The following is a 10,897-nucleotide window of genomic DNA, read 5'->3' on the forward strand; positions in this document are numbered from 1 at the left end:
AATTTCCTTTAGGGAACATTGTCTTCCATTGCTAGATACAGTTATAGCTTTAGTAATTGCAAGGTCAACTAAAAGTCAACATGAAATGAGAGCAATATGCACGAGCAGCTAATATTGACTAACCTGCTTAAAGAACATTGCTGGAAAGTTCTCAGACCTACAAATAAAAACTGTTTCAACTACATGAATAGAAGAAGTATAAAGCATGTGTGATATTTGCACATATCAGATAAAATAGCTGTAGAAACAGATATTATTTAAATAAAGTAATGACATAGAATGAACCAGGTATAGTTCTAGCTTCTCAGAGGTAAACATATTTTACTTTGAAAATATCTTTAAAAATCTAATAAACCACTAAAGCACCTAATATAGATCCTCAAACCTATGGGTGTAAACAGTCAGTCTTTGCTTTTATAACTCTTCAAAACTATTTCCAGATTAATGAATTTTGGGGCAAAGGAGAACTCAGATGAAGTTAAAGTTACAGTGGAGACCCTACCTTGCATTAATAATAATGTTAGTTTACTGTTCACTTCTTTTCCACATTATTGTCATCATTGTCCCACACTTCCAGTCGTTCCAAGATGTATGTACATTACTGTACAAACATGCAATTACTGCCAATGTTTCAAGAAAATGCAGATGTTTTGTCTATGAATAAGATGAAATAACAAAAAGAAGACTTGTTGCTATTACATAATATAAGAACTAAGCATTGTATTTGACCTGAATCAGTAGCAGTCTGGATAGATACTCTGTTTTGGCTAAATTATTGTATCACATCAATTACTACAGTATCTGTGTAACCTATATTTGTCATGTTCACTTCTATTCTATCTAGAAGACTAAGCAAAGATTATTTTCATAATAATTTTAATAAATTTACAGCTAGTTTTATGCTAAGACATAGCAAATCTAAGGAAGAAAGATGTGGGAAGCTATGAACAGTAAAAGGATAATCAGGGAGGCTAAAATACATCAAAATATCACTGTACATATTTTTTCTCTGAAACTATAGGGAATTCATACACTATGAGGTGAACAACCAACATTCTACAATTTTGTATCATGGAAAACTTGGGTTATGTAAATTTATTTATGTAGTAATCTATTATATTTAAATTTTGATACTTTTCACGATTCTGAAAGACAGCCATCTAGACTTGAAGTTAATTTGTTAGCCTAGACTGTCAGAAATATACTTGGAGGGTTTTTATGGTACATTTGACTTTTTTACCCTGAGAAAGAGAAATTGTCCTAGGGTTTTCTTCAATAGAAATATTAGCTTTCAGCTCTGTCAGTAACCTAGTTCTTTCAGTCACACTTTTAAGTTTTTCACACCACTATTAATCAGTTAATAGTCTGGCAATATACTCATTTGACACGTTCTGATTCAGCCTTGTCAGTGGACATGCCCTCTTTTGATATTCATCCTTCTTTTACAGTGCTTTTCTCATATTCGGCTTGTCTTCCACAGGCTTATTATTTTTAAAATTTTTTTCATATTCTATAGAGTCACCATTTGAATTCCAGACATATAAAGAAGAATTTAGGCTGAAGGTTTTAAGAATTCAAGAATTTTAACTCTACTATTTGTGCAGTTTATGTTTTGTTGGTATGGCTTCATATTGAGATAACTTATTTAATAATTGAATAGGTGCAATTATAATTGAAATAATCAAGTATGCAGATGGGAGATTAATCTAAGCAGTACAATTATGTTTCAGTCATTCACATTTTAAAGTCGTATTATAAGGTACAAGTGAGTTTGCTAGTTTTATTATAAGTTTCTGCTTTCATATTTTTGTAAACTTCACCTTCTTTGGCCTCAAGGAACTCCTTGGGCCTAATGCTAAAATCCGTAGGTTTGCCAGACCAATTACACCATCTGTTTGTAAATGCCTGCACTGACCAGTGTGTCTTGTGGACATTACACATGGCCTGTTAAAAAATGAGCAGAAAATAAAATATATTATAATATGTAATAAATTGGTTAGTCTGAAATCAAGTCTCTAAGAACTCTAGGAAACTATGTTTATATTCATAGGGATATGCTTGTAATATTTGCTATGGGAGTGGATTTATCTTGCTTTATTACCTCGACCTAAAATTAGGTACCTTTTTTTAAGGAAGGCAGGCTTCCTTGGCTGTCAGTGAAGAGAGACATGCACTCCAACTGACAATTCATCATTGCTGCCTTGGAATGTATTGTTGGGTCGGGTGAATCACCTTCTTTAAGTGCCTAGAGGGATACTAGATGATGATATGGATTAGTCACCTGATTTTAGACAGTTAAAGTTAGATAAAGTGAAGTCTCATGCATGATGTCTAATGTAGTTACTGCAGCACTCTTCTCTATATGCACGAAGGGCAGAAGATTTTGTCAGCTGAAGATAATGTATAGTCTGAACTGTTTATCTGTTCCTTGACCTGGGATGCAATAACCAGCATGTTCTGCATTAAATAGGTGGATGGCATAGCTTCCATATTGACTGGAGTCTGGCAGGTCACTGTGATAAAAGTAAGAGAAAAGCTGTTTGCTGGGGCTTGTCTTGTAAAATGAGGCAAGCAGAGGGTACAATTTTTTTTTACTCTGGTGCAGGCAAAGAGGAATTCCAGTCCTTAAAGCCTAAGAGGTTCTACCACCAACATGCTTCTCTGTGCTCAGGTATGAAATGAGAAATTAAAAACCACTATAGAAAAGAATAAATCAGAAAAAGAGAGCAATGTAAAGAATAAATAATTATTAAAAATAAAAAGAATAACCGGGGGTGGGGGGAGGGGACGTGAAAAAATGAGGGAAGAAACAAAAACTGTATTTTCTTCATCCTAACATTGCATAGTGCAATAAAGTAAAAAAAGTAAAAGCATTTAATGGGACAAAAAGGATATTTTGTTGAAAGAAACCAACAGCAATCCAAAGCTGCAAAACAGTTTAGTAGTCTTAAGTATGCTTTCTTGCTTCCTTATGACAATATTCTGTATTATGTTTATCTGATTGAACTGAATCTAGCTACAAAACCAAATTTTCTCCAAGGAAGAACTGCATATAGTGTTGTAGTTGTTTTAGTTTAAACAGAGCTGAGGTAATATTGTGTCTGTGGAGAAAAATTCAGCTCCTTTTATCTATGGCTCTCCACTGACTGGCTCCTTTCTAGAAGTTTTAAGAGGACGTCTCTTGTCAGCAGCAGCTGCTAGAATTAGCTTCACAACTTCTTTAAATATTGCTTAGGTTTTGAAGACTTTAAACCTAGGAATTGGTCCTATAAATATGATGGAAGAATTCGTAAAATTGAGGCTTGCATGCACACACACACGCACGCACACACGCACACATACACACTCACTGGTTCTGTAAACTAAGTAGGTTCAGGGTAGTAACTAACCACTGATGTCAAAAGACTAAGGCTATTTCTTACCTTTTTTTGGCTTAAGTTGCTCCAGACATCTGCATTTTCACTGTAGTTGATCAACTAATCAATCTTGTGTTCAGCTTTCAAATTAGTGAAATTATTTGCAATGAATCCCACACCTTGAAAAGAACTATTACAGAAGGCCTTTTCTGCTCCAAGAGGCAAGGTTTATGGTTGGAAATGGAAGCTGATGCTGCTGTGCTTTGCAGACAAATGACTTACTCTGGCCATATAGTTATATTAATAAGACAGCAACATGAAAAACTGGTGAATGTGCTCTAAATCAAAGAGAAAGTAAAGTCTAAACAGCTGGTTAACCCTGATTTATGGCTACACTAACAAGACAGTGGTATGAAAAATACATTGTAGATAACAACAATAGAATAGTGACTTTGTGAATCACTGATTGAAGAGGGATTACCAGGGTAATCCTATCATAAATACCAGAAGAGGGGTATCATGACAGTAGACTGGGGCCAATGGGTTAAGAACAACCAGGGGCAGGTTTTTTATTTGGGAGGGGCAAAGTGTCAGAACTGGAGAAGAAGCTGGGAGGGGAAAGCATAAGAAAAGGAGGCATGAAGTGAAGCAAATGACATAATCTTTGTGATTCAGGTGTACTTTTAAAGTAGTTCTGTGCTTGATCACCGTAATTTGGACATTTTTCTGCGTTTGTCGGCTTATTCCTGTCATCAGGAAGGACCTGGCATGGCATCCCTGGCACTGCTGAGGGAATACTTACAGCTTTCTTTCTAGCATGGATAGGGGAACCTCAAGAGTGCAAATTAATATACCTTCCTAACATCCTTAACTGTCCAGCTATTCAGGACTGTATAAATTATTGATTTTTTGGTAACTAGAAGATCCAAAATTAAACAAGAAATACTGGTTGTGTTTTATTTGTTGATCTGTTTACCTTTTTTTTTTTCTTGTCTCAAATTTATATTTTTTTAGTACAAAGATTGGTCGATTGAAGACTGATTAAAAATCCAGTCAGTCACTTGAGATTTTTTCACAGCTTTAGGAAAGGATGAATGTTGAAATAAATTACAATATCTTTACAGTATTAATAGTAAAATATTTAAATCTGTTTCATTTCATTCCTTTTTTTTTCCCCCGAAACTATTATTCTAACCTATTTAGCACATAGTGCCTCAATATGAATATACATCATTCTATTCACAACTCTTAATCTAGATTAACTAGTCCTGTTACAACACCACCACCCTCAATTCTCCCATAAAATATTATACAGAGACACAAGATTTTGTGAGAAAATAGTGAAAACAATTTCTTCAAAGAGTTCTTTATTTGTTTTCACCACTGAAACCTATCACAGCTTCTTCAGGTACAATAAATGAATACTAATTTCTTTGTCAGCAGGAACTCAGCCTTTCATTATTTAGATAAATGCACCTTTGTGTTATATGTATAACTCTATGATGTCATGAACCAAAAATGATGAAAAGCTGGATCCTTTTCAGACATGTAAAAGCAATATCATATAGCAAGCACAAAGCACTTCTACCTGTGGAGTCTACTAATGGCTTCAGGATGAAATGTGAGCAAATTTGCTATGAAGAATCTGGCTTAAAAGTCTAGAAATTCATAAACTTGCAAATCAGTACAGCTATGGTATATGAGTTAATGGGAAAATGAACAGCCTGCTCTAATTATCACCTCTATTCTAATCCTCCCTGGTTTCCTCATTTTAATCACTCCCTGTTTAAAAATACATCTTTTGATCATCTAAGCAATATTTTTGCCCTCTGATTTCACTTCTACCCTCTCTCTTACATATGACTTGACCGTTAGCATGGCTAATTCTGTATAGGTTCTATTCATGTGTTGGGGCTTTTTGTTTCCTGCTCAACACACATACTCACAGCTTCCTTTTATCTTATTCTCTGCACCGACTCTTCAATTTCTCTTCTATAACAGCCATTTTTTCTTCTCCTTCCCCGGTGAAAAGAAAGCTTCACAGGAAAAAAATAACAGTATTCAATTCTAATCCATATAGAAGGATCTCTAAAAATTATTTGATTAGTCCTCTTGCTTTAACTCTGTGGTCTGTACCCTTTTGGGGCATATCTTGGTTTTAGCTCGAGCCCTATTATCCACAAATACCACAAATATCCACAAATAAAATGTTGCTGAAATACAGCTGGTGCAATGAGTTGTTGTCAAATGCAGTAAAAGTTTTTCTTACCTTCCTCTCTAAGTCAGGAATTTCATGAACACCCTTCCTTATACTCTCTGGGTTTTGAATATCAGAGATTTGCTAGTGCTCAGTTTAAGATGTAGGAATGCTTCATAGGAATTACTTGACTGAACTTTAATTGTAAGGATTGAAGATATGGTTTGTGGCTTGGGGGCATTGGAGTGGGTGTGTGTTTTTCAGTTTGGTTTGGTTTGATTTGGTTTTTAAGTGAAGGTAAAGAATGAATTTAACCATAAAAACTTAAATTATTATGCTGACTCACACCAAAAAATTATGATCTCTTCCTTCAGCAGCAGGACTAAACCAGTATGAAGAATGAAGGGGAACACAGAGCATCTGGGTGTGATCTCTCTTAGTTGGCAATAAAACCTCTAACAGAAAACTTACTGCTTTAGACATTCTGCTTAATGTGATCCTCAAGGCATGCCTTTAAAATAATTCTGTTGTAATAAGTTAGCCTGAACAGTGAGTATATGATCAGTGGGTTTAAATAGCTACTTTACTGCCTATTAACACAGGGGGAAAAAAATCCAAGACAAACATATCTTTAAAGATCAGAAAAAGTTTTGGCAAAAAGATAAAGCCCAAGGCTGGTTATAGCAACTGCTTTATGCAAGGCCTGGTTGTCTGTTCCACGTGCTGTATCACCAAGAGTCATGACTGATGAACACCAATCTTCAGTGCATAGCATGAATGACAGGATAGAGAGCTTTTTCCTGAGTATAGGTTGGAAAAAACCTATCTGCTGACACTTTTCATAATTATTATTGTTGTCATTTTATATAGCAGGTTTATCTGGAGGCTACAATAAAGTGTCAGAATCCTGTCGTGCAAGCACTGCAGAAAAACACAATCAAAAAGATTTATTTCTCCTAATCCTTCATAAAACCGTGCATGTTTCACCCTACCCCACCCTTGCTAAGCACATAAAATTAATGGCAGAATTCAGCATTTCAAAGGCCAGAGGACCTTATCATGGCCATGATGACAATGAATTAGGAACAAGACACGTAAAGACAAAAGGTATGATGTTTTCTTTTTCAGAAATTCTTCTTTCTCAGCATTTTGCCTTTCGGAGGAGAGTGTTCAAACCAATACTATAGGTAGGTAGATAGCTTATATGAGTACATTTCTGAGTCAGTTTGAGTTCTTGCACTTCATTTAGGTTAGTAGCTGTTCAGAAGGAGAGAATCTAGTTATCTGTTCAGTAATGTGTGAATGCTATTGTAAGCTCTTTACAAACATTGTGTTAGGTAAGACTTACATCTTTCTGGAAAAAAATAAAATTCTAAGTGTTCCTGACAAGTGATAGTTTATAATGCGATGTGAATGTAAGTATGTATCTTAAAAGTAATTGTTTTAAGTATTTTATTAAGATCCTAATTAGAATCTGAATTATTCTGAAATTAATTTCTTGCTGGTGATCTGAAAATTGTCTTCTTTTTTCATTTGTTTACCTCACATAGAGTGGAGATCTACAAGAATGAGATCTGTACTTCTAATCAATTAGTCTCACCTTTGTTTCCCAGGATGATAGATTAATTGTTTTCATTTGTTTTCACTTGACTCCTGTATCCAGAGCCACCACTTTTTGGCAAAGTGGTTGATACCGTATGCTGGATGAGATTACTGCAATAGTTCAATTATGTGAAGGCTGCTATAGTTATGACTAGAGATGTAAAAGAGGGAGAGCATTTTCCTTGCTGCTAGAGAATAAAAGCTGCTAGAATGTTAGGGTTCTGCTTGGATAAATTAGGCAGATTTTAATGATACTTGAGCTTTTTTCCCTCTCTCCATTATTGACAGTAATTTCAGTTTGGGTTTCTGCTGGAGGATATTCTTACACTACTTGCACATTACCAAGCCAGAATTTACTTTTAACATTAATTACACATACAATGAAATAAAAAGAATCCATGTAGAAAAGAACTGAAACTGAAAAGCTGAAAATATGCTGCTTTAAATAATTGCCTTCTAATTTTGTTAAAGTCTCTGTATGAATGAGGGGGAAAAGAACCCAAGAACTTTTATTTGTAAATTCTAATAGAAAATGTTATTGAAAATGTTCTGAAGGAGTATAAGAAAATTATTTTCAGGCATTTCTTCCACATTCTTAGATCCATGGGATGTGACAAACTAAGTATTAATAGGCACATACTATATATAGATGGACAAAGAAAAAAATAAGAAAATGGAAAAAACCAACCAAACAAAAAAAAGCAGTCACTTTCTCACTTTCCTGCAGTTAAGTCCTTAGAAAAAAACTATTGAACATAGTACTGCTTTTAATGTGCCAAACTGGCCCCAGCTATGTTCTGCCAGCTGCTTTGCTAAGTCAGGCTCTTAATAGATGGAAGGTAAAGTAAAAAAGATTGAAGACAGGTGAGAGGAAAAAGACAGCAATAGAAATCAACACAGCAGGGATGAAAGAGCACAAAACTTATGTCTGCATTTCAGGAAGATCTTCAGATGCAGCCATAGAGATGATGATGGCTCACCCCTTCCTTTATTTAATCTCCTCAAGACCTGTCAGAAGATCAAGGAAAAAGCCCAGTCATTAAATAAGAAAAGCTGCTGATTTCAATATTTTAGGGATCTGTAATAGCTTGTAATTAAGTAGTGCTTCAATATATATACCCTCACCAGAAATACATTCTGGTTCATGAATTTTAGTGGCATTCTAACTGATACAGGTGTTTGGGAACATCTGTCAGATTCCTTGCAACCTATGTGGTTTGATAGCTACCAATTTGCAACAACAACTTATAAGTTACTTGCTGTAAAAGCAAAATAATGAACCTGAAGGGTCTTTGGAAGGTTTTATCAAACTGTCTTCACCTGAAAATTCTAATTTGTGAGAGATTAAATGTTCCATTGTATGGGATTTATTTGGGAAGCACAAAGATACGGAAGTGTTAGTAAATAATTCATTACTTAAAAATAGGGGGAAAAAATCTGCCTACGTATAAAGCAACAAACAGAGCCAGACACCACGTCTTTCAAAATTACAGATTTCTTTAGCTCTGGAATATCTCTGAATTAGATGACCACAATATATTTTTAAATCATTTAAAGGGATATGGAACACAACTTAATTCTTGGGGGGTTTGTCTGATTGTTTGTTTGTTGGAGTGTGGGGTTTCTGTGTGCTCTTACTGAAAAGAATGTGATTAAAAGATACTTAAATAATTAGTAATACAAAACTAATAAAGCAAAACCAAAGTGCTACAAGAACACAACAATGTATATGACCTCTTCATTGACGAGTTAAACACAAAAAAACCCCTCCTAATATCTCACTTCCCTTGACAAATGAACATACTATATTATTGTTTACTGGATATCCATCAGAAAAAAAAAAAGAAAAAGACATTTTACTTCCTTAAGAAAAAAGCAAATGTATAACATTCAGATGTTGTGTGGGAACAAATTCCTTTTTTTATTTTCTTAGTTTTAATGGCCTACTATAACACAATTAATGAAAATATAATTATTCAGATGAAATGTTTTTCATGATACTTCCATGCTTCTTTTTGTTTCTGATGCATAAGGAAAGATTTATATCTTAACTCCAGAGAAATAATCCATATATAATTCATTCTTGCACTGAACATCTGTGATTTTGCCATCATTTTTACTCAAGCATAGAGATAATTAGAATTGGAACAAATAATTAAAAATAATTTGAATGAACATCAACAAAGAAGATGCTGAAAAATCCAAATCTTTTTTATTATTATTTTTTATTTGACACATCATGTCACACCATGAAGTGATAAAATACACTTCACCTTGTTTTATTTTTCAGACTGAGCAATTAAAGTTAATTGAGGAGAGACTGAGGGAATTTTTCACGAAACAACATCATACGTAATGGTTTGTAGTGGAGAGAGGCAATGGGAAAGGGTATTTTCCCACAAATTAAGAATCAAAATTGTTTTATTTAAAACATATTTGATACTTAAAAATTCCACTCAGATTTGGCTAAATTATTTCCTGATATAAAAAATACAATAAATTTAGCTCAATGAACAAATTTGAGCCCATGGTGGAATTTTATTTCTTGACTTCATGATTTTTACTACTACTATTTCAGAGAATCATAAAGTATTTTGCAGGCCATGGAAAGTGAATCCCTTCCACTGAAGTGTAACCACTTGGATTGTGCTGATTTATGGCAATGTAACAGAAGTTATGAAGACTGTAACTGTCTAACTGGAATTGGAGAGTAAACTGATCTACCTAAGATATAATTTAATCAAGAATTAACAGCTTTATGGATTTTTTTGAAGTGCCACAAGAGCCTTGATTACTATAGCTGGTGAGAATATTAATTTTGTATTTTGTATGTATTTTTCTCTGAGAAGATTATTCACCTAAAGTATAAGTTTCATGAAATTAATTAATTAAAGTTATCATCAATTCCACTGTTTTAAAGAAGTGGCAGAGGAATAAAGTATATAAAAAAACCAACACAGCAACAACAAAATAGAAACCAATATATTTAACATGCTCTTAAAATAATTTTTATCCAATCCAGACCTACAAACACTTTTATGTAAAAACTATATTTGTATGGTTGTTATAACACAGAAGCATTAAAAGAAAATCTGAAGTTCTAGATGTCCCTGATGTATAGTTACCTGTCTTAATGTGTTGAGTTGCACTTAATCTGAACTCTGGATTGTCTGCTTTTATAACACATGTTTTCATGGATACTTGGAATATTCTTATATTAGTTTTAAACCAAAAGTTACTGATACCAATGCAATAAGATGATGCCCAAGCTAAAAGATTGCACAGTCAGGTAAATAGTATTGTCATGAGACATGAATGGATGTGCTGAATGAGGTAGATTTAATGAGGGCATGGTGTTTCCACAGCCATTAAATTCACATCCATTTGGAGCATTTGTTTTTGTCAGTGAACAATTAGAGATAATAATTTTCTTACAATAGCTTTAGTAAATATATTTGTTTAGAAAAGAAGGATGAGTGGGTCTGACACTGAAAACTAGAGCAGGGCGGCTTCTAGATATTGCCTTGTCTTCATGCAGACAGTTGCAATATTGCAGTGTACAATATGTTCTATGTCAGCTTGGCAGGTGCCTGGAGGGGTGTCAGCTTGGGTTGTGTAATTGCCATTAGAGCAAACCCAAGGGCTTGAAATATTGTTTCCACTATTGTGAAATGTAAATGTATGGCATAAAATAGAACCTTTTTACAGTATCATTCATTTGTTCATGGTTTTCTTTCTTTTT

The sequence above is a fragment of the Calidris pugnax genome, unplaced genomic scaffold (assembly GCF_001431845.1).
Source record: "Calidris pugnax isolate Ruff unplaced genomic scaffold, ASM143184v1 scaffold219, whole genome shotgun sequence".
In the NCBI taxonomy this organism is placed as follows: Eukaryota; Metazoa; Chordata; class Aves; order Charadriiformes; family Scolopacidae; genus Calidris; species Calidris pugnax.